This window comes from Myotis daubentonii, chromosome 1, assembly GCF_963259705.1.
Source record: "Myotis daubentonii chromosome 1, mMyoDau2.1, whole genome shotgun sequence".
Classification (NCBI taxonomy): Eukaryota; Metazoa; Chordata; class Mammalia; order Chiroptera; family Vespertilionidae; genus Myotis; species Myotis daubentonii.
The window spans coordinates 26,667,004-26,691,089 of NC_081840.1; positions in this window are offsets into that span (position 1 = coordinate 26,667,004).

The following is a 24,086-nucleotide window of genomic DNA, read 5'->3' on the forward strand; positions in this document are numbered from 1 at the left end:
GGGAGGGTTCTAGGTGGGGTGTAAAGGACGAGAAGTCACCATGTGGGTGAACAAGGAGGACGCATTCCTGGAAGAGGGAGACATAGAGGTAGGAGGGTCGGTGTGAACAAAAAGTAGTTCAACCAAGGTCAAGATAGCTCAACCGGGTCTTATAAAGGATCTAGTAGAGTCTACCCATATTTGGTCCTACCTGTTTTCGGAGACCTCCCAAAATAAATGCAATGCTTTCCTGTTTTCCATATATGAATTCTCAAGCATATGGACATAAATAGCAAAGCCCCCAAAATATACATTTAAAAATATTCTTCTCTTTTTCAACCTGACCTCAGTGTGGCCCATACGGCCAAAATGGCCTTTCGCTCAGCCCCCTTGAAACTTGATCCAAACTTCCCTACAGAAGGCATCAAGCATTGGGAAGAACTAGTCTATGGGGGAGGGTGCTGACACCCACAATCACTTAAAGCCAGGCCAGCGAAGGTTGGGGGATTGTCAACCAAGAGGATCTTTCCTCCAACCTCGCTCTCATTGTAGCTTTCGAATCCTGTTCTAGTGTCATCTGGTCGTGGGAGTTCCCCTCACCGCCCACACTGAATGTCTTCTTCCCAGATATTGTTTCCAGGCCTTGTGTGGACTTGCATAAGTGTGCGTATCCCTGTGTGTTGTGGCTTATTTAATTTAACAAGTTCTGAGTCTATAAATTCCTTGAAAGCAGAACTGTGTCCTAATAAACTTTGTTTCTCTCCAAAACATAACATAAGGCCTGGAAGACAGTAGAAGTCCAGTAAATGTTTGTCAAACTAAGCTGGACGTTGAGAGCATCACAGGAAGGCACTGGCAGGAAGTGCGTCAGCATGGGCATGATGACCCAAACGCCGACAGCCAAAGAATGATGGTAGAAAGCGGGAGGGAGATGGCTGAGTTGGCACCCCAGCCTTTGCTGCAAATGATAGGAAATCTGACTCAAATTTATGTACAAAAGAATCTGGGTCTTTCATGACTGAAAAGCCCACCCCATAGAACTTCAGGTGAGGCTTGATCCAGGAGCTCAAACATTATTGCTAGTAGCCCCACGGGTACGAACCTATTAGATTTGGTCATTTTCTCCTATGAATTGGTTTCATGGCAATTTGATGATCAGCCCAGACAGAAGAATTTGAAAGGGTACCCCCACACAATGACAAGAGATGGAAACATTGTCATGTTTATAATAAAATGCTTTTTAAGCCCTAACCAGTTTGGCTCAGTGGATAGAGTGTCGGCCTGCGGACTGAAGGGTCCCAGGTTTGATTCTGGTCAAGGGCATGTACCTTGGTTGCGGGCACATCCCCAGTAGGGGGTGTTCAGGAGGCAGCTGAACGATGTTTCTCTCTCATCGATGTTTCAAACTCTCTATCCCTCTCCCTTCCTCTCTGTAAAAAATCAATAAAATATATATATTTTTTAAAAAAATACTTTTTAAGCCCTGACCGGTTGCTCAGTGGTTAGAGCACTGGCCCACGCACTGAAGGGTCTCAGGTTTGACTCCCCGTCAAGAGCACAACCCCTACCTGGGTTGCAGGATCCCTAGCTCTACAGTCAGTGTTTGTGCGGAGGCAATCAATTGATGTATCTCACATCAATGTCTCTTTCTCTCTCCCCCACTCCCTTCCACTCTCTAAAAATCAGTGGAAAAAAATATCCTCAGGTGAGGATTAAAACATTCATTTTAAGAAAAATAACTGTATCTTCCAAAACAAAACAAAAAATTAGTGAGAAGTTCAGTATTTTATGTAGATTTTTGCAAATCTCTTTGATGTCTGGCTTAAAACAGCAGCCAGACTCTTATGTTTGCTTCTGCATTCAATCTATTGCAATGTTACCTGTTGGGCAGCATCTGGAAAATTCTATTGTATACGCATGAGAGAACCAGAGGGCAAAACACTCATGTCTTGGTCTTGTAAAAATAGTTTTGATCTCATGGATTTCCTGAAAGGGTCTCAAGGACCCCACGGAGGGCATAGCAGAGCTGCCCTCGGGGGACTTGTGGTCTGGGTGGGCTCCCCTAGCAGACACCGTTGTGCCCACCAGCTCTCCTTGGCATTGGCCTCTACGTGGGGCAGCTGCTCGCGGGGAAGCCCTCCCCGCCCAGGTGGAGGGTTTTACTGCAGGAACAGGTCGGGTCCGAGCACAGAGCCTGCTGGAGGAGCCCGTGGACAATGCCCAAACGGAGGCTGACAGGGTGGGGCGGACACATCCCTGGCTTCCTGGTAGCTCCGTGGATGACGGAGGTCTGCTCCACGCTCTCTGCCAACCTGGGACTGAGCTCCGGCTGGCTGCAGGGACCAAAGGGCTTGACTACCCCTTCGATGAGTCCCTTTCTTCCCCGCCTCACTGCTGTCCCTCCCGCGGTCACCTTCCAAATAAACCACTTGTCAAGCCCTCGTCTCTGTTTAGGGGGGAACCCATCTCAGGAGAGGGGGGACCCAAACCCAGCCGGTGGCCCTGCCTGGCCCTGGCCCCCATGTGCCCTCCTGCAGTGCATGCCAGCACCTGCTTAACAACTTGCTGGCTGGGAAAACAACCACCACCTGGCTGGCAGGTTTGCTGATCCCCGTGGTGTAAATGCTCCGACCAGGGCCGGGCAGCCCGCCGCTGCTGCGTCTCCGGAGCTGGGAGCCACCCTGCACGCGCTGCTGCTGTAACGCTGTCATGTCTACTGGATCTGCCTCCTCCTCTGTCCCCACTGTGGCGTCCTGTCACCTCAGCACGTAGCCGCACGTCCTGTCCACTCACCGCAGGTACAAATGCTCGTGGAGCCGTGAGAGCGGCAGAGCCACAGGGGTGGGTGGGGGAGAAGTGCGGGCAGGGAAGGGCTCTGGGCAGGGAGAGCTGCGGCTGCCTGGGGGGGCCTTCCAGCTTTGAGGCCACCGGGCCTGGCAGAAAGGGAGGGAGAAGCTGAACGTGCAGGGGCAGCGAGAACAAAGCCACAGTCTCAGAGGGCGCAGGGGAGAGCACGTGTGGGGAAGGTTGGGTTCCTGGGGAGGTGGGTAGCGGCCTCTCTGGGGGACAGCACCCCTGGTTTGGCCTGCTGTCCATGGGCTCCCCCGAGGCTGGAACCCAGACAGGCCTTGCCGAGGGGCCCTTCTGTCACCAGCTGTTTTGAAAGTGGGCGCCCCGGCCTGACCACCCTCCCGGCCGGCTCCAGTCGGACCGGAGAACTTGGAGTGAGCGTCTCTTCAAAGCTGTCCCCGCTGGGAGCTCCCACGGCCTCTCTACCTGGGGCCTGGGGCCTGGGGCGGGCGGAGGAGCAGGGGCGGCTGGTCAGTGAAGACCCAGGGGCTAGGAAGGCAAGGGGAAACCTGCCATGGAGCTGGGAGCGGGGGTGGCGGCGGGCCTGGGAGGCCACGTCCGCAGCTGCTCCCAAACCTCGGAGCTGCGGCGCGGAACCAGGGCTTCCTGGAAGCGTCTGAGCTTGGAGCTGAAGAACAACGGTCCGAACACAGCTGAGGGGAGCGACCTGCCCGGCGGGCTGGGAAGCAGCAGGGCAGGGATTCAAACCCAGCCGGTGGGCCCAGAGCCCCTGGGCTGGCCTCTAGTTCGCCCGAGTTTCCTTCCTCTGGATAAAGTGAGGGGGCAAGGCCAGAGCCGGGTGTCGTTTCTGTCCTCGGGGCCCGGCCGTTCTCCAGGGCAGGTAGGTGAGTCCTGTCAGCTCTGCTTAGGACAGTGACCCAGGCCGCAGCCCCCCCCGCCCCGTGGGCCCTTCGTGCCCCAGGCGCTGAGCAAGGTGCGTGGGGGTCTCTGTGCCGGTTGCCCACCCAGACACTTTCCCACCAGGTCTGCTCTGTCAAATGTTGCCTTTAATACAGAGGGGCCTTGACTTACGAGTGTCCCCACTAACGAGTTTTTTGAGATACCAGCTGTCTCTCTGCGGATTTTTTGCAGAGAGACAGTTGAGTTGACAGAGTAATTTGAGTTAACGAGCTCCTTAACGAGCTCGGTCTCTGAACGAATTAAACTTGTAAGTCAAGGCCCCACTGTACCTGACTCATGACGGTACTTCCTTCTTGCCACAGTCTAAGGCTGGGGCGGGGGGGGGGCAAACTTTTTGACTCGAGGGCCACAATGGGTTCTTAAACTGGACCGGAGGGCCGGAACAAAAGCATGGATGGAGTGTTTGTGTGAACTAATATAAATTCAAAGTAAACATCATTACATAAAAGGGTACGGTCTTTTTTTGTTTGTTTGTTTTATTCATTTCAAACTGGCTGGATCCGGTCCGCGGGCCGTAGTTTGCCCACGGCTGGTCTAAGGTAAGGCTGATGGCTATGAATCAAGAATTTGTTTCCAAAATGGTGGTTGTTGTTCATTTGAGATATCTTGGCTAAATGGTTGCTAGCTGTTCTTGTCTCCTGCATGAAAGTTATACGAGTGTCTGCATTTCAAAACCCATTGGCCACTCACGGACCTGCTCGACTTTACCCTGGAGCCTAACTGTGGCCCTGGCACTCAGGCACCAGAGGAAAGGCTTTCTTTGAAAATGTACCCTAGCTTTCTCCTCCCTCCTCCTCCTCCTCCTCCTCCTCCTCCTCCTCCTCCTCCTCCTCCTCCACTCTTCCTTCTCTCCTCCTCCTCCTCCTTCTCTCCTCCTCCTCCTTCTCCTCCTCCTCTTCCTTCTCTCCTCCTCCTTCTCTCCTCCTTCTCTCCTCCTCCTCCTTCTCTCTTCCCTCTCTCCTCCTCCTCCTCTTCCTTCTCTCCTCCTCCTCCTTCTCTCCTCCTCCTTCTCTCCTCCTCCTCCTTCTCTCTTCCTTCTCTCTTCCTCCTCCTCCTCCTTTCCTCCTCCTTCTCCTCCTCCTCTCCTCCTCCTCCTTCTCCTCCTCCTCCTCCTCCTTCTCTCCTCCTCCTCCTTCTCTCTTCCTTCTCTCTTCCTCCTCCTCCTTCTTTCCTCCTCCTTCTCCTCCTCCTCCTCCTTTCTCCTCCTCCTCCTTCTCCTCCTCCTCCTCCTCCTTCTCTCCTCCTCCTCCTTCTCTCTTCCTTCTCTCTTCCTCCTCCTCCTTCTTTCCTCCTCCTTCTCCTCCTCCTCCTCCTTCTCTCCTCCTCCTCCTTCTCCTCCTCCTCCTCCTTCTCTCCTCCTCCTCCTTCTCTCTTCCTTCTCTCTTCCTCCTCCTCCTTCTTTCCTCCTCCTTCTCCTCCTCCTCCTCCTTCTCTCCTCCTCCTCCTTCTCCTCCTCCTCCTCCTTCTCTCCTCCTCCTCCTTCTCTCTTCCTTCTCTCTTCCTCCTCCTCCTTCTTCCTCCTCCTTCTCTCCTCCTCCTCCTCCTCTTCCTTCTCTCCTCCTCCTCCTTCTCTCCTCCTCCTTCTCTCCTCCTCCTCCTCTCCTCCTCCTCCTCTTCCTTCTCTCCTCCTCCTCCTTCTCTCCTCCTCCTTCTCTTCTCCTCCTCCTTCTCCTCCTCCTCCTCCTCCTTCTCTCCTCCTCCTTCTCTCTTCCTTCTCTCCTCTTCCTTCTCTCCTCCTCCTTCTCTCCTCCTTCTCCTCCTCCTCTCCTCCTTCTCCTCCTCCTCCTCCTTCTCTCCTCCTCCTCCTCCTCCTCTCCTCCTCCTCCTCCTCCTTCTCTCCTCCTCCTCCTCCTCCTTCTCTCCTCCTCTCCTCCTTCTCTCCTCCTTCTCCTCCTCCCTCCTCCTCCTCCTTCTCTCCTCCTCCTCCTCCTCCTCCTCTCCTCCTCCTCCTCCTCCTCCTCCTCCTCCTTCTCTCCTCCTCCTCCTCCTCCTTCTCTCCTCCTCCTCCTTCTCTCTTCCTTCTCTCTTCCTCCTCCTCCTTCTTTCCTCCTCCTTCTCCTCCTCCTCCTCCTTCTCTCCTCCTCCTCCTTCTCCTCCTCCTCCTCCTCCTTCTCTCCTCCTCCTCCTTCTCTCTTCCTTCTCTCTTCCTCCTCCTCCTTCTTTCCTCCTCCTTCTCCTCCTCCTCCTCCTTCTCTCCTCCTCCTCCTCCTCCTTCTCTCCTCCTCCTCCTTCTCTCTTCCTTCTCTCTTCCTCCTCCTCCTTCTTTCCTCCTCCTTCTCCCCTCCTCCTCCTCCTCTTCCTTCTCTCCTCCTCCTCCTTCTCTCCTCCTCCTTCTCTCCTCCTCCTCCTTCTCCTCCTCCTCCTCCTCTTCCTTCTCTCCTCCTCCTCCTTCTCTCCTCCTCCTTCTCTTCTCCTCCTCCTTCTCCTCCTCCTCCTCCTCCTTCTCTCCTCCTCCTTCTCTCTTCCTTCTCTCCTCTTCCTTCTCTCCTCCTCCTTCTCTCCTCCTTCTCCTCCTCCTCTCCTCCTTCTCCTCCTCCTCCTCCTTCTCTCCTCCTCCTCCTCCTCCTCTCCTCCTCCTCCTCCTCCTTCTCTCCTCCTCCTCCTCCTCCTTCTCTCCTCCTCCTCCTCCTCCTTCTCTCCTCCTTCTCCTCCTCCCCTCCTCCTCCTCCTTCTCTCCTCCTCCTCCTCCTCCTCCTCTCCTCCTCCTCCTCCTCCTCCTCCTCCTTCTCTCCTCCTCCTCCTCCTCCTTCTCTCCTCCTCCTCCTTCTCTCTTCCTTCTCTCTTCCTCCTCCTCCTTCTTTCCTCCTCCTTCTCCTCCTCCTCCTCCTTCTCTCCTCCTCCTCCTTCTCCTCCTCCTCCTCCTCCTTCTCTCCTCCTCCTCCTTCTCTCTTCCTTCTCTCTTCCTCCTCCTCCTTCTTTCCTCCTCCTTCTCTCCTCCTCCTCCTTCTCCTCCTCCTCCTCCTCCTTCTCTCCTCCTCCTCCTTCTCTCTTCCTTCTCTCTTCCTCCTCCTCCTTCTTTCCTCCTCCTTCTCCTCCTCCTCCTCCTTCTCTCCTCCTCCTCCTTCTCCTCCTCCTCCTCCTCCTTCTCTCCTCCTCCTCCTTCTCTCTTCCTTCTCTCTTCCTCCTCCTCCTTCTTTCCTCCTCCTTCTCTCCTCCTCCTCTTCCTTCTCTCCTCCTCCTCCTTCTCTCCTCCTCCTTCTCTCCTCCTCCTCCTTCTCCTCCTCCTCCTCCTCTTCCTTCTCTCCTCCTCCTCCTTCTCTCCTCTCTCCTTCTCTTCTCCTCCTCCTTCTCCTCCTCCTCCTCCTCCTCCTTCTCTCCTCCTCCTTCTCTCTTCCTTCTCTCCTCTTCCTTCTCTCCTCCTCCTTCTCTCCTCCTTCTCCTCCTCCTCTCCTCCTTCTCCTCCTCCTCCTCCTCCTCCTCCTCCTTCTCTCCTCCTCCTCCTCCTCCTCTCCTCCTCCTCCTCCTCCTTCTCTCCTCCTCCTCCTCCTCCTTCTCTCCTCCTCCTCCTCCTCCTTCTCTCCTCCTCCTCCTCCTCCTTCTCTCCTCCTTCTCTCCTCCTCCTCCTTCTCTCTTCCCTCTCTCCTCCTCCTCCTCTTCCTTCTCTCCTCCTCCTCCTTCTCTCCTCCTCCTTCTCTCCTCCTCCTCCTTCTCCTCCTCCTCCTCCTTCTCTCCTCCTCCTCCTTCTCTCTTCCTTCTCTCTTCCTCCTCCTCCTCCTTTCCTCCTCCTTCTCCTCCTCCTCTCCTCCTCCTCCTTCTCCTCCTCCTCCTCCTCCTTCTCTCCTCCTCCTCCTTCTCTCTTCCTTCTCTCTTCCTCCTCCTCCTTCTTTCCTCCTCCTTCTCTCCTCCTCCTCTTCCTTCTCTCCTCCTCCTCCTTCTCTCCTCCTCCTTCTCTCCTCCTCCTCCTTCTCCTCCTCCTCCTCCTCTTCCTTCTCTCCTCCTCCTCCTTCTCTCCTCCTCCTTCTCTTCTCCTCCTCCTTCTCCTCCTCCTCCTCCTCCTCCTTCTCTCCTCCTCCTTCTCTCTTCCTTCTCTCCTCTTCCTTCTCTCCTCCTCCTTCTCTCCTCCTTCTCCTCCTCCTCTTCCTTCTCTCCTCCTCCTTCTCTCCTCCTTCTCTCCTCCTCCTCCTTCTCTCTTCCCTCTCTCCTCCTCCTCCTCTTCCTTCTCTCCTCCTCCTCCTTCTCTCCTCCTCCTTCTCTCCTCCTCCTCCTTCTCCTCCTCCTCCTCCTTCTCTCCTCCTCCTCCTTCTCTCTTCCTTCTCTCTTCCTCCTCCTCCTCCTTTCCTCCTCCTTCTCCTCCTCCTCTCCTCCTCCTCCTTCTCCTCCTCCTCCTCCTCCTTCTCTCCTCCTCCTCCTTCTCTCTTCCTTCTCTCTTCCTCCTCCTCCTTCTTTCCTCCTCCTTCTCCTCCTCCTCCTCCTTTCTCCTCCTCCTCCTTCTCCTCCTCCTCCTCCTCCTTCTCTCCTCCTCCTCCTTCTCTCTTCCTTCTCTCTTCCTCCTCCTCCTTCTTTCCTCCTCCTTCTCCTCCTCCTCCTCCTTCTCTCCTCCTCCTCCTTCTCCTCCTCCTCCTCCTTCTCTCCTCCTCCTCCTTCTCTCTTCCTTCTCTCTTCCTCCTCCTCCTTCTTTCCTCCTCCTTCTCCTCCTCCTCCTCCTTCTCTCCTCCTCCTCCTTCTCCTCCTCCTCCTCCTCCTTCTCTCCTCCTCCTCCTTCTCTCTTCCTTCTCTCTTCCTCCTCCTCCTTCTTTCCTCCTCCTTCTCCTCCTCCTCCTCCTTCTCTCCTCCTCCTCCCCTTCCTCCTCCTCCTCCTCCTTCTCTCCTCCTCCTCTTCCTCCTCCTCCTCCTCCTTCTCTCCTCCTCCTCCTCCTCCTTCTCTCCTCCTCCTCTTCCTCCTCCTCCTCCTCCTTCTCTCCTCCTCCTCCTCCTCCTCCTTCTCTCCTCCTCCTCCTCCTCCTCCTTCTCTCCTCCTCCTCCTCCTCCTTCTCTCCTCCTCCTCCTCCTCCTCCTTCTCTCCTCCTCCTCTCCTCCTCCTCCTCCTTCTCTCCTCCTCCTCCTCCTCCTTCTCCTTCTCTCCTCCTCCTCCTCCTCTCCTCCTCCTCCTCCTTCTCTCCTCCTCCTCCTCCTCCTCCTTCTCTCCTCCTCCTCCTCCTTTTCTCCTCCTCCTCCTCCTCCTTCTCTCCTCCTCCTCCTCCTCCTCCTCCTTCTCTCCTCCTCCTCCTCCTCCTCCTCCTTCTCTCCTCCTTCTCCTCCTTCTCTCCTCCTCCTCCTCCTCCTCCTCCTTCTCTCCTCCTTCTCCTCCTTCTCTCCTCCTCCTCCTCCTCCTCCTCCTTCTCCTCCTCCTTCTCTCCTCCTCCTCCTCCTCCTTCTCTCCTCCTCCTTCTCCTCCTCTTCCTCCTCCTCCTCCTTCTCTCCTCCTCCTCCTCCTCCTCCTTCTCCTCCTCCTTCTCTCCTCCTCCTCCTCCTCCTTCTCTCCTCCTCCTTCTCCTCCTCTTCCTCCTCCTCCTCCTTCTCTCCTCCTCCTCCTCCCTCCTCCTCCTCCTCCTCCTCTTCCTCCTCTCTTCCTTCTCTCCTCCTCCTCCTCCTCCTCCTCCTCCTCTGAAGAGTGTGGGTTCTGGAATCAGACCTGATTTTCAGTCCTGGCTTTGGCACTAACTGGGAGACAGAGCCGGGCAAGTGTCAGCCTCTTAGCCTCAGTTTCCTAATGGGTCAACAAGAGACAATCATGAAGTCTCTCTTGTGAGAACTGAGTGAAATCATCTGTATCAATAACCCCCTCCCACATGGTGCTTTGTACTTAGGAGGCATCCGACCATGCCGCTGCTGCCCTTGCCTCCTCCGGAGAAGCCGTGATTTGCACTCAGCAGTGGCCCAGCGCTCACAGCCCACTCCTCTCCCTGGTGTGACCCTGGTGGAGGGCCCATGGGCGACCTGTTGCCAGGGGTGAGATGGGCATGTCCTTTGATATTCCAGTTGTTCCTCCTCAAGGACTCAATCCTAGGGCAGTTGTAGGATGAGCGCACTATTGATAGAGCAACACTCTGGAAGAAGTCAAATGTTTCAACAGGAAGCTGACTAGCCCGGCCGGCGTGGCCCAGTGGCTGAGCGGAGCGTTGACCTATGAACCAGGAGGTTACGGTTCGATTCCCGGTCAGGGCACATATCCAGGTTGCAGGCTTGATCCCTAATGTGGGGCATGTAGGAGGCCGCCGATTAATGATTCTCTCTCATCATTGATGTTTCTATCTCTCTCTCCCTTTCCCTTCTTCTCTGAAATCAATAAAAATATATTTTAAAAAAAGAAACTGATTAAATAACTTAGAAACTATCCATAGGATATAACCCCATGCATATGATAAAAACAAGAATGCTTTAAGGACATGGAAAGTTTTTCATAATATGGGAACTGGCAGAAAAACGGGGACACAAAACTATTTGTAGTTTGTTCATAACACTGTAAACCAGAAAATATGCACACATAGGGATAGGTTTAAAAGACACACCGGCATATTAGCAGTTGCTGTATTATAGGTGATTGTTTTTTTTAAAAAAATAGTTTTTGCTGTTTAAAAATTTCTATCATGATCAGGTATTCGTTTGAAAATTCAGCATTTTCAGAAAATTATATGCATGTACATGTGTGCATTCATGTGTGTGCATGCATGTGCGCACATGGGTCTAATCACCATGGAATAAAAGAGTGTTCTTCAAGTTCTACTTATGAGGAAATAAGTACCTTGTGCATAAAACCTAAGACTTTAGTGAAAAAAAAATTCTCTTCAAGTTGTTAAAATATTTAAAATATTTCTTATTCTATTTAAATGTTGCTGTGGAAACTATGGGATGATGAATGCAACTAATAATTTATTGAGAGAGTATGCATGCTCATAGTAAATATATATATAGGACAAAGTGTATATAATAATAATTTTCCCACCCCAAGTAGCAACTACTATTAAGTTTTAAAAAATATATATTTTATTGATTTTTTACAGAGAGGAAGGGAGAGGGATAGAGAGTTAGAAACATCGATGAGAGAGAAACATTGATCAGCTGCCTCCTGTACACTCCCTACTGGGGATGTGCCCGCACCCAAGGTACATGCTTTTGACCAGAATCGAACCTGGGACCCTTGAGTCCGCAGGCTGACACTCTATCCACTGAACCAAACCGATTAGGGCTACTATTAAGTTTTTAATATATTCTTCCAGAATTTTTATGCCTATGCAAGCATATATGATTAAATATGTACTTTTAATTTAGTTTTATAGGAGAGAATAAGTTACATATTATGCTTTATGGTCTGTTTTAAAAAAAATAGCTTTATTGGGATATAATTTGCATACTACAAGATTCATTCATTTTAAGAGTACAGTGCGGTGATTTTAAGACTAAATTCACAGAGTTGTGTAATCATCACCACAGTCTCCATAGTGCTTCCTTACTTAACGTTACAGCTTGGAGATGGGTCCATAGCAGCAGGGATAGAGCCCCTCTCTAGTTCCCCTCGCATGGAGGGGCCGTCATTTATTCAACCAGCATCTTACCCGTGGCTCCGAGTGTTTCGCTATTAATAGTGATGCTGCAGAGGCAATACATCTTTGCTGCCATGACCATGGGTGCCTCTGTGAGGTTCGTTGTCAGTAATGGGATTGCTGCATTGATGGGTATGTGCTTTTGTAACTTGACGGACTGGAAATTACTTCTAATCTATGTCCCCATGAATTAGAGACTTGAGAGAGCCCATTTGTTTAAAGATGAGTTTAAAAACAATCTAATAGGATAGAAACTGCATAATCTAATTTGATATAAGAAGTGGTAGAGATCACTGTCAATGAAACGTCTTAGTATATTTGTGTGTGTGTGCCACTACGTAATTTTTTCATTGTCTAATGTTTATAAAGCGTGCGTCTGGCCCTTTTTAAAAGACTGCTTTATTGAGGTTTGAAAAGCTGCAGATGCAATATCTACAAAATATTTACAAAAATCTGTGGATATTTAATGTATACAATTTGATGTGTTTGTGTCTGGTACGTCTTAAGTCTCTTCATCCCTGGAAATCATACAGTTTATGTATGTGGGGGCCAATGAATTAGACATCGCTGTTGTTATGGGACTCTTAAAGTGGAAAACACTGAAGCTGACCCGGAGGGCTGAGCCGGGTCTGTGTTCTTGCCCTGAGTGGGGGCCAGGGCTGCGCCTGGATGAGTAGACTGAGCTGGCATCTCTGAGGACAGGGCCGGGATCCCGCTTCCGGCCAGCAGGTGGCGCCCGCGCTCCCCAGTGGCCGCCGACTGCGTACCGGGACTTAATATAGTAACCCCATGTCGCCCTGAACATATAATTTTCAAACCTCCTATCCCACCACAAGGAAAACCTCGGAGGATTTTCTTCTGGGAAGAGCAATTAGCCTAACCTCTTAGGAGGAGAAATGGCATCGCTGAGCTTGTCTGGGAAAGTAAAATATCCTCCCTAAGTGGTCCTAGGTGGGTGGGGAGACACCGCAGAAGGAAGGCCTTGCAGGAGGAGGGGGGGGGGGGGGGGGCTGGGAACTGCATGGCCGGGGTTAGGGCTCAGAGTGGGAAATGCCTTGGGTCTGAGGACATCCAGTGCCCAACCTGTGGGCCTCTGGGTTGGGCCAGAGGGTGACAGAGACAAGGAGGGCAAGATTAGGTGGGGTGGGGTGGGGTATGGAAGGACCCTCTCACCTGAGCTCTGCTCCCACCTCTGGGGACCAGGCCAGGCCACCCCTCCCGCCACCCACCTACGGTGACAAAATGCCACTGTGGATGCAGCTGGGACACAGAGCCTGCTGCAGAGGAGAGCGTTGGGGGAGGGCAGAGCAGGGGGCCGCTTCCCCGTCAGGGGTGGCTGCTGTAGACTGGACTCCCTGGGGTGGGAGAGAAAACTGGAAGGAGAGATCTGGGAGTGGAGAGGAGCAGATCTGGGAGGGGGGATGAGCTGGAGAGGTCTACACAGCAGGGGGAGAGCGGCTGCCGGGGGTCCGTGGGGGAGAGTGGGGAGCTGGGAGCTGTGGGCACCCACACCAGGGCCTGGGGGAGGGGAGAGGGGAGCATTATGGCCCTGTTACAGGTGAGGCTGGGAGCTGCTTGTCACATGTCCTGTTTTGAAGAAGAGGCCTTGCTTTGGCAAAGGCTGTGATGGAAAAGAGAATGATCCGTCCCTATCCTCAAGGACAGCGTGATCTCAGTGGAAAGAGAAAACACACTAGTATGTGAACACCATGGCTGTTACCATAAGGCTGCCAGTAATTAAAGCCAAAGGAAGTGTCCAGATGGCCAAGCTGATGTGAGCTTAACCTTTCTGCACCTCGGCTTCCTCATCTGTAAAATGGAAACATTGTTGGCATTGACCTCATGGGGCTGTTGGGAGGATTAAACACGAGATAATGCTTATAAAGCATGTAGCACAGTCTCTGGTACCTGAGAGTCCTCACAATTGATTGTGGTTGCTGTCATTTATCATAATTATAGTTTCCATCTACTGGAAGAGGTGAGCAGGGCCTATTTTCTAAGGTCAGGTAAGTCAGCTAAAGACGAGTTGGAGGATTGTGGGTGTATGATCGGTTTCCCGTAAGTGCAGACTGACTCAAGTTCAGATCTGTGATGTGGACTGGGCCCCTGGGGAGCCTACATTGCTTGAGTCCCAATAGATGAATGACCTTTATCAGAAGGTAACATTCTAAGTGCTTGCTATTCAGAATGTGGTCCAAGGACCAGCAGCAGTATCCCCTGGAGCTGTAAGAAATAAACTCTTGGGCCCCAGCCCAGGCCTACTGACTCCGAATGTGCACTTTATCAAGTGATTTGTTTGGGTGTCGGGCTGTGAGAAGCACAGCTCTCAGCCACAGCTCACGGGACTAACAGTTTGGTGGGGCAGGTAGAGAGAAGACCGGAGAGATGGGTTGGGACAACCAGTATCCTTTTCCCTAAATATTTCCACATGTAAGTTCTTAACCAGGACTCAATATTTGTTTATAGTTTTCTTTCCTTTGAAGTAAAATTTATATGCCATGAAATGTATATGTTAACTTACCCTTTGAGTTTTCACAAATGCATCTACTGATGAAACCAGACACCAGCCAAACATTACTAGCAACTGGAAAGTTCCCCCATGCCTCTTCCCCATCAATCCAGCCCCGGCCCCTAGAGGCAACTCTCATTGTGATCCTGCCCTCCCCCCCCGCCCCCCGCCCCCTGGAGATTATTGTGTCAGTTTTAGAATTCCATATAAGTAGAATCCTATAATAGATAAAATTTGGGGAACACTTCTTTCACTCAGCATAAGGCTTTTGCTATATCCATGTGTGGGGGAGGAGAGATCATCTTCCTTCTAATTTCTGTTAGCAGTGATGTGGGCTCTGGCTCTTGGTTCTTGAGTTTGGCAAAGAAAGGATTCAGAGCCAAGAACTCTAGCTCAAGAGGAAGTTTATTTAGCACGCAAGGCACAAGTAAACTTGAAGAATCGAGCGGGCTGCCTTGCATTTTTAGAAAGAAAGTCACAGAGGCAGAAGAAGTGAGCCCGCTGGGCTGCATGGACTCAAGAGACAAGTTACAGAAGCAAAAGGAGGGCCCTTGGAGACAGGTTCAGAGGTTAGCCTGGGAGGAACTGCTGCTGCCCACTGCTCCCCTGGTTACAAGTCTCAGGGGCCCCATAGAGCTGAGGAGAAAGAAAGCAAATATACATGCCTGAAGAGAGCCCGAAAGACAGAGAGAGAGAGAGAGAGAGAGAGAGAGAGAGAGAGAGAGAGAGAGAGAGAGAGAGAAGGAGAGAGAGAGAGAGAGAGAGAGAGAGAGAGAGAGAGAGAGAGAGCTCGCACTGGGTCCTTTGTCTTAAGGGTTTTTATCTGTTTTCTAAAGGCAGGAATTTTAGAAGAGGTCTCAGGGGAGAATCTCAATAGAACGTTCATCAGCTTTCCAGGTGTGCCATTAATACGCTGCTTCATCACAATGAGCATATAGGGTCAGGGTCCTGGTCTCCACTGATTGGTCAGCACGGGGCAAGGGGTCGTCAGTCAATGCATCTGGTCCTGAGGCAGCCATGGTGTCACTTTGTCTGATTTTGCTGCTTTGCTGGGCTTGGAGCTGAAACACAACTGACGCCTAGATGTTATCTGAAGTTTGACCAAAACTCTGCCTCTGGGGTTGACAGACAAATTTTTTTTATTATTTTGATTATTAAGATTATTTGATGCTGAGTAGAACCTCACTGTTCTGAGGGCTTAATGCTTAAGAGAGTGGCCATGCCAGGGAGAAGGAGGCAGGCGAGTCAGGGTGCTGGATGGGGTCAGTTTGAATCAGCTGTCTGTCTCAGTTTTCCCATTCCACTTGCCAAGGAATTTTCCTAACTTCTTACTATCCTGCCTCATTGATACTTTTACCAACAAGGTTATGCAGGTTCCAGTTAACACCCTCATTAGCATTGGGTTTTGTCAGGCTTTTTAATTTTAACCATTCTGGTGGGTGTAGAAGGGTGTCTCACTCATTGTGGTTTTGTCTTGCACGTCTTAATGATGACTAATAATGATTGCCTAATGATGCTGCTTATCTTCTTTTATATCCTTACTAGAGGCCTGGTGCATGAAATTTGTGCATGGGTAGGGTCCCTAGGCCTGGCCGGCGATCAGAGCCTAACTGCAGGGCGACCGGCAGGGTGATGTGGGGGAGGGGTAGAGGCCGATGGCACCTGCCTTGGCTGGCCTGGCGCCACACGCTAACAGGCCCCACCCCCTGCTGCCACTGCAGGCTGGGGGCAGCTCCTACATCGAGTGTCTGCCCCCTGGTGGTAAGTGTGCGTTATAGTGACCAGTCGTTCCCACCATTTGGTCAATTTGCATATTAGGCTTTTATTATATAGGACTGGCCATTCATATCTTTTTTTTTTTTTTTTGCCATTCATATATCTTCTTTTGAGAAGTGTCTGTTCAGATCTTTTGCTTGTTTGTAAAAGGGGCTATTTGTCTCTCTGTTTCTGTGTTATAGGAGTTCTTTCTAAACCCTGGAGACTAGTCCCTTGTGGGTTTTGCAAATATTTTCTATGAATGGATTTTTACAGGAATCTCAGGTCTTGTGTTTGGCTCCAGGTGGGGCTTATGTGGGTGTAGGACTACAGTTGAGTGGGCCCCTAATTTTGGGGCTGTGTTTTGTGTGCAGTCCCCCCCACCCCTCCCTCTCAGGGCTGGTGAGCTGTGCAAATGAGGTAACACAGATGAAAGTCCTTCGTAAAGTATAACAAGGTAAGCAAAGGTTTATCAGTGACCCTTTAACCACGAGAGGCGGGAGGCCACCTCCTTGCCTTCTGTCCAGCAGGGCAGTCTCTCTTGGGAGAAGACAGGAGAGAAAGCTACTCCTTGGCTGGAAACAGCCTTTGATGTGAGTACCTAAAACACAGCACAAGTCGGGCATCACACCTCCGTTCAGATCCCAGCTCTGCCAGTTACTATCTGTGTACTCACGTGCAAGACCCATTTCATTTGAAAACTGGAAACAGTAACACCTCCCTTACGGGGTGATGGTGAGAATTAAAACAACTTTTGCTCTTGGTGTTGTCATTATTATCATTGTAGAACGCACGTCTGAGAGGGCTGCAAATGTGGTGCCATCCTCACAGTGTCCTTTTGTGTAATTGGACCACTTTCTTTCTTTTTTTTAGTAAATTGCGGGTTGGTTATAACATGATCCTCAGGCTGCAGGAGTCCTGTCTCAGGAGGGCGCCGTGCACCTGCACCACCACAAGCCAGCAGAGGGCGCTCACCGCCTCCTTAGAGCCTGTGACCCAAACTCTGTCTCCCACTGCTTCTCTACTCCATGTCCAAACTGGCCTCTGTGGCATTTTCTAGGGTGGAGTGCATTCTCCAGAAGGTCCCCATTTGGGGGTAGGGGGCTGACAAACTCGGGGGACCCTGCACCGAAAGGCCAGAGGGGGTAGTTCTGGTCTCTGTCCCCTTAAAGGTTTCCTTGGGGCAGGGCGCTCATGCAGGGCCGGGGGGGGGGGGGGGTTGCAAATTTTATGTGGACCCTGTCCCCACCCTTCACACCTCCCTGTTACCTCCCTGGACCCCATTGGGGGCACAGATAGATAACGACTCATGCGGGGGGCCAGGGGGGCTGTGCCTGAGCAGGCAGCTGGGTCTCCTGGCGGCTTCCTCTGTCCCCGAGTTGAGCCAATTCTGGGACTTGTTCTCCAGAGACACTTGGGACCCACCTGCCTCTTGCTGGCTTCAGTCTCCGCCAGAGAGTTGGCTGGGGGTGCAGTGGGGGGGAGTCCCCTGTGGGCCCTTTAATGCAGGGACTTGGCCTTGACTTGGTCCAGTTACTGTCCCTCTGGCCCTCACAGGAGGTGGGGCTGGCTCAGACCCGTCAGCACCCCTCCCTCAGCTCTAAGATACTAAGCCCCAGAGCCCCAGTTTAGAGCAACAGCCTCATCCTGACCCCCTGTCTGCCGCAACATCCCCCCTGGGGTCCAGTCCACCCTGCCCACCTCCCAGGCCAGAGCCCAAGTGGGCGGGCCTTACCCCAGGAGGAGGGCCCTTGACCCTCCCTGACCACGGCAGTGACCTCTTGGTAAACCGCGTCCCTGCCAGCTCACACCCACCCCCTTAGGCAAACAGGCCCAGGCACTGACACCGGGGCCCAGGGGCCAGTGCACTGGATTGCTGCCTTGGCCAGACTGCCCTGCCTGCCCCGGGCAGCAGGGAGGGCCTCTCGGCCACCCACCCCACCTCCACCTCAGGCAGGGCCAATGGGCCCCTTGCTCCCCTTTTCCTCCCAGCAGGCTGCAGGTCGATACCTGGCTCAGGGTCCTCATAATTAAGCAACAGAGCTCTCCATGGCCCATCGATGACTGGCCAGGCCAGCCCGCTACTTGGTCACTGAGAGAGTGTGTGTGTGTGTGTGTGTGTGTGTGTGTGTGTGTGGCAGGCAGGGGCCCTGGCGGCTTCAGAGCCCCTTGTTCTGGAGGCTTGCTGTCTGAGGGGGAGACCTGGGGCCCCCTCCATGGTAAGCCAGCACCCCAATGGGCCACCGGTTTCTCAGAAGCTACATTCCTCCCCCATCTCAGAGGCCACGTGACAAAGCAGCAGCTGCTTCTCATCCAATTGAGCCCATTCACCATCCTCCCAGGTCCTTCCTGGTCCACTCGTCCACTCATGCACGTGTCCACTCACTCGTCCCCACATTGGTCCACTTGGCTACTCTGTTGTCCGCTCACTCCCTCACCCAGCAAATGTTTGAGCATCTCAGCACCGGTCCTGGGGCCACAGCCAGCAGGGGCGCTCCAAGTTGTCAAGGGCTAAGTCTCCGGGGTCAGAGGGACAGGATGTGGATTCTGACTGTACTGTTTCCAGGCTGGGTGACTATGGACACATTTCTCAAATTTCTGAGCCTCCTCCCGGGTGGGTGCAAAGACTGCCTTCAAGGTTAATGTGTGTAAAGTCCATTAACCAGGGTCACCCTACCTGCCCCGGGCTCCCCCTGGGACAGGCAGGGGCTCATCCCTGCCTCTGGCCGGGCTATGCTCCCTGGGCAGGTGGCCCACACCCACCCTGAGATGGAGGGTGATAATCACCGGCCTTCCCACGCACCCCTTCCTTCTGCCTTCTTGCTCGAAGGGCAGTCTGGGGTTGCATAAGTTCAGCCAAGACACCTGGAAGATCCAGCTTGCGCCTCCCCTGCCAAGTTCTCCGTGACAGCTGTGGGGGTGGGGCTAGGCCTAGAGTGTCTGACCCTTGAGGGGTCATTTCTCCTCCGCTCTGGGGCTCCCTGGGGGGCAGAAGGTGCTTCAGGACTGCAGAAGGACCAGCTGAGTTGGAAGGGTCAGCTGGGTGGGGGAGGGGAGGGGCGGGGCAGGAGCGTGGTGGTGGGGGGTCTGGGCTGAGGGATGTCCTCTCCTCCCCAGACAGCCTGGCCAGGGGTCCGTGGGTACACAGGGGAGCTCTGGCCTCAGCTGGGGAAATGTGCAGGGCTGCCATCGTGGACTCAGGAGTGGATCAGCCCAGAATGCAGATAAGAGTCTTCCCTCCCCCAAACCAGGCTGTTAGGGGCACCTTTGGGGGACAGTTTCTTGCTGGAGAGAGCCTCCTGCATCCTGGGTGTGGGTGTGGGTGGGGTTGTGGTTAAGGAGCCCAGCGCCCTCAGATCCTGTCTTCAGCCTGATTTACTGAATGGACTTGCTTTGGGGGGATTACAGTGTAGGGGTGGGCTCAGCTGTGTGCCATATGCGAGCAGGCATCCCCCACGCTCCAGCAGCAGCTGCCCATGGGTGGTGGGCCCGGCCATGTGGTCATGGTTAGCTCACTTAGTCTACTCAGTTTTAAGCTCTCAAAAGACAGGGACTTTTTAAAAAATCTTTGGGTCCTTGTTTGGAACCTAGCAGTGCGCCTGGCAGGGACTGAGTGCGGAAAAGGGGCGAATGAACGAATGAACGGTCACTAGGCAGGCACATGGTCCAACAGGGTAAAGGGACAGGGAAGACCGTGTCTGCTTGGGCGGTGGGCATCCCCAGGCAGGTGCTCCAGAGTCCTGTACACTGCCTGCCCGTGCCCTCCACTGTCCTGAGGCCGGACGTCGGCAAGTTGGCATGTGTGCAGCCTCCTGGTCTGAGGTCAGGGACTCCCCATGCCCTGTTCCTTGGTCCTGGCGTCCACTCTCTGTTCGGGGGTTGGCATCCTCCTCGAAAAGGGGGCACCTTAAAGGCGGGTGCCCATGACACCTGGCATTGAGCGGGTGTGGAATGCATGCCTGTCCACTGAGGTGTCCACTGGCCTGATGGGTCAGGGGCACTGTTCCCCAAGGAGCTGGCTGGGGACAGTGCCCCGACCTGGCCTGCCCACCAGGCTGGCCCCAGGGCGCAGGCACCTCCCCAGTCTCATGACCCAGGTGAGAGGGAGGGCTTGAACCCTGGGAGCCCTGGCTCGTGGGTGGTCAGTAGCTGGAAATATCCCTGAGGAGGCGGCCTCTTCAGCAGTGACTACCTTGCCGGGAGCAGGGTGACCGGGAGGCCACCTCGCTCACACCTGTGAGCCTGTGCTCGGAAGAGTCCGGGCCACAGGCGGCACCCGCCCCCAGCAGCAGCGCCCTCCCTGGCGGCAGCACCCAGATGGGGCCCTCTGGACAGCAGGGTCACGCGGCCACGAGTCCACAGTGTGGACTCAGCTGGGATCGAATTCCTGCTCTGCCACGGACTGGCTGTGACCTTTGCATGCTGCTCATTTGTCCCGAGTCTGTCTCCTCATCTGAAGAAGGGAGGTGCTTACCTGCAATGGGACTTTTCTCAGCCACAGCAAGAAACGTCACCGTGCAGACCACTGCTGGGCGCCGTGCCAGGGGCCTCCTGGTTCTTGCATTTCTTGTTTGTCTTCCCACAGAATGCAACCTCCATGGGAAGAAATACTTGATCTTGTTTTGTTCATAATCGTAAACTCAGCACCCAGTGGCTGGCACATAGTAGGTTTCAATAAATGTCTGTTGAGCCCAGCCAGTGTGGCTCAGTGCACCAAGAGGCTGCTGGTTCAATTCCCGGTCAGGGCACATGCCCAGTTGCAGGCTCTATCCCCAGTAGGGGGTGCGCAGGAGGCAGCTAATGGATGTTTCTATCTCTCCCCCTCCCTTCCTCTCTCTCTAAAAAAAAACAAAACAAACCCAATTTAAAAAACATATTAAAACATGTCTGTTGAGTGAACAAGTGTGCACATAATCATTCTTCGCACAGTGGCTGCCAGGCCCTGCCTTCCTAAGTGCTATCAGTTAATAGCTGTGAGGTCAGGGCCATCATTATCCCCACTTTGCAGATAAGGAAGCTGAGGCCCTGGCACATGGAATGGCCACCCTGGAGCTGGGACCTCACCCTGGCAGCCCAGCATCAGAGTCCTCACTCTGACCCTCCCTGCCCTCGGCTGTGTCCCTGCCTGGGAGCTTCTGGTCTGGGAGGCAGCCGGGGGCCTGGAACCTTCTGCCCCCTCAGCCACCTGGCTCCTCCCACTCCCAGGACCTGGGCGGCCCCACCCCCACCCCCCTGTAGCCTTTTTCTCAGGCTCCCAGCTCCCTTCCCTGAGAACCTCTGTCATAAAGAAGGCGAGGCCCTGATCCGGCCTGTCTTTCCGCCCCTGGGCCTTCCTCACCCGAGGGAACCCTGGTTATAAATATGGAGGACACGCCTTGTGTGTGTATTAAGCAGCTTTCATCTGGGGAGCTCCTGGCTGCCGGGAGGCTAATTAGCTGCTCTCTGGGAAGAGTGAGTAAGAGCTGACGTCCCAGCCGGCACTGGCTAACTAGGCTCGGGGCTGGCTCTCCTGGGAAGAAGTGGGGCGGCCGTCAGCTCCAGCCACCCAGCCCTCCACATTGCTCTTCCCAAGGGACCTCTTCCCAAGGGACCTTCTCGGGCTACGAAGGAAAGCCGCCATGTGGGCAAGGCCTTGTGCTTCCCAGGGGCAAGGCCAAGTCCTTGCCAAGCTCCTTCTGTCTACTGAGTGTGCCCACATGCGCGAAGAACCGGGCGCTGTGACATGATAGCAACACGGGCCTCATGACACAGCCGTACTCCCTGCGGGCATGCGGCCAGCGCCTTCTCGCAAGACCTCATGTAATTGGTGGGAAGCCCTTAGCTCAGTGTCTGGCCTGGAATAAGCCCTTGATCGGGGGTAGCTATTACTTCCATCTTCAGAACAACCCGGTGAGGTAGGTACTGCGCGGTCTGCATGTCTCAGATGGGGCAGTTGAAGCGCAGAGGCGAAGCCACTTGCTGGAGATCACACAGGGAGCCAGGCGCAGAGCCACCGCTTGAACTGGGTTGGTTTGACTCTAAAGCCGCACCTAAGTTTTCAGGAGTTTTTTCCTCCCTCCTCACGACCTGGAGGCCACCAACCCCAAGGCCCTACTCTGTGTAGTGGCGGGGTCACCAGGCAGGGCGTGTTCTCATCCATCTCCCCAAGCGTGCTGCACGGGTGGGCGGGACTCAGACCATAAAACCTTGGGGAATATCGAATACGACCCCCCCCCCCCCCATTTTTTCAGAGGAGAAAACTGGGAAGGAAGTGGCTGTGCCAGATGACAGGCCTCGTGGGAAAATGCCTCCTCCGCATGCCCTGAGCTGCACGGACACGGAGTAACAGGCATCCTCAGGAGAGAATACAGCAGCCCACGTTTTTTAAAAGCTGGCCTAGCGCCACTTCACGTTTACAAAGGACCTACATTAGCAACTGTTTTCGAAAAACGGGAGAAATCCGAAGAGGATTTTTGCTTTTATGAGGAAAGGTGAAAACGGAAAATGGCGTTCAGCCTGTTTTGCAGGCATCCTTATGGGGGCAGTGCCGCAGCGGCAGTGGCGCCACCAAGCGCCCGCCCTGGGAACTACACTTAGCATCAAGTCGCCTAGCTTTGCACTGCGTCTGCGAGCATCTGGGCTTTGTCTCGACTTATTCGGTGCATTCCTGCTTTTACTATATGTTGGTGTTGTTCTGGGTTTTATGTGTGATTTAGTGTGATTCGGTAGGTTTGGGGATCTGTGAGCACTCAAATTCTTTTCCATATAAATGAATGGTGATTGTTTTTGCTTTATGCCACTTTGGCCTGTGAAAGTTTTCATGGGAATGTGGTACATCTGAATAGCAAACCTGCACCTGGCTTTCCCCTGCCAGTCGGGTCTCCTCCTGAAGGGCTGCCACAGGCACATTGGGGGTTGCACGCAGCAGACTGGGCACGGAGACTGGGGCAGGGATGGAGCAGTCCTCCTCCCTGCCCTGCCAGGGCCTTGGAGCAGAGGGAGCGTGCAGGGCAGGCCTCATCGGTGGCCCATCTCACAAGTCACAGTAGCAACGCCAGTGCAGACACCCAGGAGGCGCTTAAAAGTGCTCGTTTGAAATGGCTGCACCTGGCCCCACTGTAGAGAGGAGATGAAACGCTGAATGAAGGGATGGGTAGACGATACACCATGTCTTCTCACCTTTGCTCAGCAAACCCGAACCCATCAAATGTGTCTCTCCTTCAGGCCTCGGGCAAGGGCCTAAGGAAATCTGGTTCGGGCAGCGAGGAGTTCATGGGCCACAGGCTGAGGTTCCTGACGGTGGGGCACCATCCTTGGGCACTGAAGGAGATGGCTGAGCTCAGGACCCAGCTTCTCTCTTCCCTCCTCTGCATGTCATCCCTCCTGAAGAGGCAGATCCAGAGCCCTAGCTGCTCTGCCCTTCTGCTCCGCCACCCCCCACCCCTGCACCTCTCCCCTTTTCAAATGGAATCTTATGTTTACCTATGAGATGAGTTGTTTAAATGAGGCTGTCTCTCCTGGTAGCTGAAGCCCCACTTAGTGGGGTAGGTACTTGGTCGTGGGCACTTCTTGTCCTCCGTGCCCACAGGGTGAGTGAATGCCGGAAGCCTCAGGACAGGAGAGAACTGAGCCAGCGGTTCTGCAAATGTGGTCTCAGGACATCGGACCACCAGCAGCAGCAGCACCTGGGAACTTGCTAGCAAAGTAGCTTCTCTGACGTTGGGTGTGGGCCCAGCAATCTGGGTTTGAGCCAGCTCTCCAGGATTCAGGCGCATGTACTAAAGGTTGAGAACCACTGGAGGGGGCAGATCCCCTGCTGTTCTACCAATGTCCACTGTGGCGAAGGGCAGCTGGACTGCCTGTAAGAGGAGCAGGGGACGAGCACAGCCACGTCTTCAGAGGTAGCAAAGGGCAGCCCAGTCTAAGCAGGGGCCAGCCCCGCCTGTGTGGACACTGGACCATCATCCCTAACCCCACCTGGGGCCCATGAGCGCTATTTGGTGGGATGGCCACTGGAGGGCAGTGTGACCACATCCATGAAGAGGGAGCAGCCTTCACCATACCCAGGAAGACCAGTTGGGGGGCCTCAGCCAGGAGCCAAGCAACAGAAAGGGATCTGGTCCCAGTAGTAACCTCAGCCTCTGCCACTGGCCCCAGATGTTCGCAGAAGCTAAGGGACTCAGCTGGTGTGTACCTTTAGCCCCTATATCTCTGAGGGGGCCTCCCTGCCTTGCCCCTCCAGAGCCTGGCCTGGTGCTGGGGTTTGGCCCGCCTTGGGCCTGGAAAGTTCTGAGGCCCAGGTCTGCAGGACGTTGTCCAGGGGAGGAGATACCGTCAGGCTGCCTGGGGCCGAGTGCCAGAGAGGGCAGCAGGACCTTGACTGCCTCCCCAGAGGCAAAGGGCAACCTCCCTCGTGACCCCCACTGCAGTGCAAAACAAGCCATTCATCTGGGGGAGGGGGGTGGTGGCAGCTTAACCCTCTCCTGGCTGGCGAGGGCAGGCTTAGGCTTGGAGGCTGAAACACAATGGGAATGGGGAGGCATTTCTAAGAACTGCAAGAAAACCTTGGGCCC